The sequence below is a fragment of the Micropterus salmoides genome, unplaced genomic scaffold, assembly GCF_014851395.1.
Source record: "Micropterus salmoides isolate LMB-PRFRI ecotype aquatic unplaced genomic scaffold, ASM1485139v1 Ms_hic_scaffold_17, whole genome shotgun sequence".
Classification (NCBI taxonomy): Eukaryota; Metazoa; Chordata; class Actinopteri; order Centrarchiformes; family Centrarchidae; genus Micropterus; species Micropterus salmoides.
Window position 1 is genome coordinate 32393599 of NW_024040817.1, and position 6000 is coordinate 32399598.

Here is a 6000-nt window from a genome sequence, read left to right on the forward strand (position 1 = left end):
CACATTGTTACTATATTAAATATTGATTAGTGGAGCTTTAAGATGTGCACAGTGATATTCAGTCTTTCATTTTTGTCAACAAAAACTACTTTCAGTCTTAATCTATTAAAGGGAATTTGGAAACTTCTTTTTAAGGTCTCTGTGAAATTCCTTGATCAAATGCATATATAAGTTCATGTTCAAGGAGTAGCAGCTGTAGTAAGCAAGAGTGGTTTTAGAAGAAGTAGTGCTTTTACTCATAATAGTAGAGTAATATTGGAATTATCCTGGGTTTTGAGGCACTGCAGTGTCTCATGACAGTCTTAATATTCCAGGGAACTATTTTTTTAAACTATGTTTTTGCCGTTTTTAGATAGAACAGCTGATGAGAGAGACAGGAAATGTAGAAATGAGAGTGAGATGGGAACACATGCAGCAAGGGACTACAGGCTAGATTCGAACCTGGGCAGTTAGGACTTTAGCCTTGGATATGATTTGCTTGCTCTACCAGGTGAGCCCCTTCAGAGGATTGTCTACTTTAACTCCAAAGTGTTCTGCTTGGAGATGGTCAAATTAAAACACCACTGAATCTGTTTACTGCATCAGTCCAGAAATGTTAGCAGTCACTCTATAAATATGCTTTTGAAGCCTTACAACAGGAACAAACATTTTGCATACGTAACAGCTCAACTGTTTACCACACAGAGTTTCTTTCTACCTGGTTTCATCCACCTCTACAAAACTCCAGACAACCCATCCTCCCTCTGCCTCCACAGGCCTTGCCTAGACAGGTAGAAAGTTCAACAGGAATCACACCTAATTACCCAGCCACTGTTGCATAACTTGGGTGTTTCCTATATTCCAAAATAACTACGTCACATTATTTTTATTTTATGTGGAAACTGGTCCACCATGTGACTGGAATAATACCTAATCCTCTGGAATGGTTTGTATTTTCATTTCCTCATTGCAAAGAGGTCACGGGTTCACAGCTTTTGTTTGGTTCAGATTACTTCCTCATTACAGTAAAAAAGAAAGGAAAAAAAGAAAAAAAAGAAAGAAAGATAAAGATAGATAGATACACTATATGGCCTAATCTAAACACATACTTTTGTGAACTTTTGGTCTGGGGCTACAGTTCACAGTTGATTTCAACCAAAGGAAATCCTCATTCATCTAATGAGGTCTAAAGTCCAATATCTACTTTCAGCTGTTGGATAGGTACAGGCCCTGACCTCAACCTAATTCAACACCTTTGGAATGAACTGGAATGGTGACCACAAGTCAGACCTTCTCACCCAACATCAGTTGGACCTCACTAATGCTGTTGCAGCTGAATGGGAGCAAATCCCTGAACCCGACATCTGGTGGCCAGGATAAATCAGAGGAGTGGAGGCTTTTGTAGCAGCAAGTTAATGTCTAATCCCAATGAAGTCACAATCACATGTTCTACCACATGTAGACTGTAAAGACAGATGTTGTATTTGTATACATATTTTTTTGTAAATAAGACAGAATTTGTGTCATAAAACCCCGGCTGTGATGATTGTTTGAGTGTTTGTCTTTGGTCTGTGATTTGCGTGCTGGGTGCTTGTTGTGTTTTCGTCTTGTTTCGTGGTGTTATTTAACCATAGTTACCTTATTCTGCCTGCCTGAGCTATTCACTTCTCGTCTGTTGTGGCCTGTGTCTTTCTGCCTCAGGAATCACCTCTGGAGATCAAGTCCTGGAAACTCAGTCCCGAAACTCAACTCATTCTGCTCACGCCTCCTGTAAGCCAGTGCGTGGACCTCCATTCTCCAAGCCTGTCAGCCAGCCACTCTCTGGATCTCCCCCACCTCTGGACTCCCACTCCCGCCTGCCAGCATCCCATTGCTGGCAGGCGAGCAGGCGGGAGCAGGCGGGAGTTACTCTTTGTCAAATAAACCGTTTAAAAACTATCTCTTGTCCGATCTGCTTCTGGGTTCCCCTCAGAATCCTGATAATTTGACAAGATGCACAAAACCCTTACTGACAAAAGGGATTTTAATGAGGAATATTTTTATTTGAAATGACTTTCACTTTTCAGGGCTTAAAACCGAATCAAATCATGTGGGGAAGACATGGGGCTTCCCCCTGCTGTCCTCAAATAACCTTGCGAATCTTCGCTGAATAATCAACCTTTGCCTCCCTCAACATTATCACCTTTTCATGTGGTTGACATTGTTTGAGTGATGCACTGCTGTATTCCCCTACAATGGAAGGAAAGCTGCAGGTAGAGCAAGCCATTGTAAGCACGCAGGATTAATTCTGTAGACTGAAATGCTATGAGCCAGTTCAGTGTGTTAGGTGAAAGACAAACTGGATGTTGATTGCATATATAATATTGGGAGAGTGCCAGCAGATACGAATGCAAATCAACAAGAACTTGTATTAGATTTTACTGAGGCAAAGAGAAGGTATGAAAATGTATTTGAAAGTCTTTGTTCCACTTCAGTGACCTGAATAGGAAGGCAAAAAAAATGACAGGCCACAACAATTGTAAGCATCTTTAAAATCACCATCAACAGGAAATAGACAAATTTAAAAAATCCCATGACATGACTTAATATCTGGGAAAGCTGGTAAAATGATGTTTAGGGATGGTTCAAAAGCGGGGATGAGTAAACAAAAGGTCAGATCCATGGAAAAGGATAACATATTCAGGATAAATGTGTAAGTATTCTACAAATGAAGGATTATCAAACTATCCCATTTTTAGAAATCAAATGTCCAACAATCAAGCCCCTGTGATGCAGGATAAATGGAGGTCATAAAGTAGGTAGGGTCTGAAATTTCTCTCTTTTCTCTCTATTCACAAAAATACTTCTGTCATGATTGGTGTGTATGACAAAGTGCAATACCAATTCCTTAAAAGAAATACTGTCTGAAAGCGCAAACTTGCTGACAGATGCTCAGCACACCTCCGGTCATGGCTCTTTCGAAGAGGTAAAGCACTTGTCGTTAGATGTGGTTGGACCACATAAAGCCCTAGTTTGTTTTTAAGCAGAACAAACTCTTCAGTGTTACAAAACTGTATCTGGTGTCAGTGAAGCTTCCTGTGCTGTATCACAGGAAGCTACGTCTTCTCTGCCCATTGCTATCCTCACTACTACCTCTCACCTTCTCACTAATGATTGTTTGACCATTATTGGCGTCACAGAGTGTTTATACTGTATATCGCAAGTTTAGTGTCTGATATTTTTGTAACTTAAATGGACTGATGGATCATTAGCCCATTCCAAGATGTGCATTGTTCTTCTTGGAACAAATTCAGTTCAGTGCCATTTTCCATTTTTAGTGATAGAAGTAGGTGAAGTAAAGTAGCCAGATGGCTACTTAAGGAAGTTTAACCCTTAATTAGCACCACAGTCCTTTAAGGTAGCATTAACCCCTTAATGCAGATTGTAGCGAATTCGCATTACACCTCTTTCTTTCAGACTGCAGCCAAGATAGCGTATGTATTCCTCCAGTGCCTGTTTGTGCATATTCAATATGTACCGAGGAACCTTTTGCAAGCACTGGTTTCTCATTTATGCCTGTTGTCGCTAATTTGCATCATACCTACACATCATACCTGAATTTATATATTTTCTATGTTCTATAGACAAATAACAATCTCCACTTAATTTAACATCAACTTGAAAGCAGATGAAAGTACAGATTATTTAAAAAAAATTTTTTATTGTAAATTCAGGCGTAGGTATATTAATTATACCTCTTTCTCCCACTCTTGATCCAGGTGTTTTAGCCAACTATAGACCTATACCTAACCTTCCCTTTCTCGCTAAGAACCTTGAGAAAGCAGTTGCCAATCAGTTGTGTGACATTGTACAAAGCAATAGTTTATTTGAGGATTTTCAATCAGGATTTAGAGTATGTGTCTTGTTAGATCTTAGTGCTGCATTCAACACCATTGACCTATTACAGAGACAGGAACATTTAAGTCTAAGTCTAAGCTGGTTTAAGTCCTAATTATCAGCTCGATCCCAGTTTGTACATGTTAACGATGAATCCTCCATGCACGCCAAAGTTAGTCATGGAGTTCCACAAGGATCTGTGCTCGGACCAATCCTGTTCAACTTACATATGCTTTCTTTAGGCAATATTATCAGGAAACATTGTTATGCAGATGATACCCAATTATATCTATCGATCAAGCCAGTTGAAACTGATCACTTAGCTAAACTTCAAGCTGCGTTTAAGATGTAAAAACCTGGATGACCTGTTATTTTCTGATGTTAACTCAGAGAAAAGTTATGAAGTTATCTAAAGATTAGTTACTCTGGATTGCATCGCCCTGGCCTCCAACAGGGAGGAACTCCCCCATAAAATAAACTTCAAGGGCTGCCTCTTTTCAGTTCTGTAACATTTCAAAAAATTTAATTCCACTGGTTAAACTTTTGAAAGATCTCTCCCTGCATCATGTTCTATCCTTATTTTCTGATTTAAGAGGAAGTACATCAAATATCTTAAAATGTGATTTACAATGTAACTTGAGCTGATGACCTACCTGGTATATGTGGATGTCTACATAAAAGGTAGCTTAATTTGTCATTTTATAACTGTCATGGCCCCCAACCATGACAGCTGCATGGTGACATCTGTTATAAGAGTGAGTGTGTTTTGATTTATTTAGCCTTTTGGGATGACTGCTGTGTGGTTGGTTAGTTTTTTGTCTGTCTGTCTGTGTTGTGTTTCCCTCTCTAATGCTCTGTATGGAGTTGGTGGGCCTTCGATTTCCCTGGTTGGCATGTACACTCACCTGACTACACTCAGCACTCACACATGTCCCTCATCTCCCAAATCACCTCAGCCTACTTAGGACCAGACCAGCATTCCAGTCCCTGCTGGATTGTTGAGTCATGTCTAGTATGCTCCCACACCAGACTACTAGTTGTCACTTTCTAGAAAGTCTGTTTGCTCCTGTTTTCTGTTTACCTGTCTGCATCACTAAATGGAATCTCCTTGTCTTCAACCCTGGAAACAACTCTTACAACTGGATTGTTCCCTGGAACAGCCGTGTTCATCTCTCTGCCATACTCAGCCCGAACCGTTTGGACCCAGGAACCCTAATCAAACCCCAGCCCCACTTACCTGCAACCACAGTACATTATTAATGTTACAATAAAATAACTTTAAATCTCATATCTTGTCTGCAGTCTGGTTTTGGGTCTGAAGCCTGACAACAGAGGGCTGTATAACAAGATTAAGTTGTTCTCATCTTGTAATGAGGAAGCTTAGCAGTGGGCCACTCTACAGAAACACTGACTCTCACTGTCTGACTCTCGGGAGAATATAAAATCTTTTTTTAGATGAAGGGAGTTTGCTTTTTGTGGCAGATTTAGAAACTGAAAAAACGTGATGAGCAGGGTGATGTACAGCAACATGAAGGGAGTTTTTTCTCCACAAATATTTTCAAATCCTAAATGCAAATGAAATGCAAAATCTATGTGAAGGTGGGCTACAGACCATACAGGGGATAGTTTATGGGAAAAGATTCTCTTTTTCACGTCCTTCCTGTGTTGTTGTCAGGTAGACCCCCCTCCTACTAAAGTCACCCTCACTGGAAAAGTAAGTTTAGTCATTCTCACTGAATAAAATGTCAAATGACATTTGAGGTCAATGCTTTAATTTCCCTCTTTATTTCATAGATTTCTACATAACATGTTTTGTAAGTGTTACATAAATACTGTCTTTTCAGATCTGTTAATTCTGTATTTTATTGGTGTGTGTCACTACAATGATACAATTTACTCATGATAATCAAGTTTAAATACAGTCTTGTGGTTCAGGCCAGTGTGTCTGAGGGCCCATATTTTCACTACCACCACAATATAAAACAAATTTCTAAGGATTCTGTCCACAGTTCTATGTGAAGCTACTTTGGCTTTGGGTTGAATTGGATTTTAAAACAATGTAGTTAAAATGAGATGAGGTTCTTGCAATAAAAAAGAAAGTAAAAAAATCGAACTTGAATTGTTCTCATTTCATTTTTAAAATTG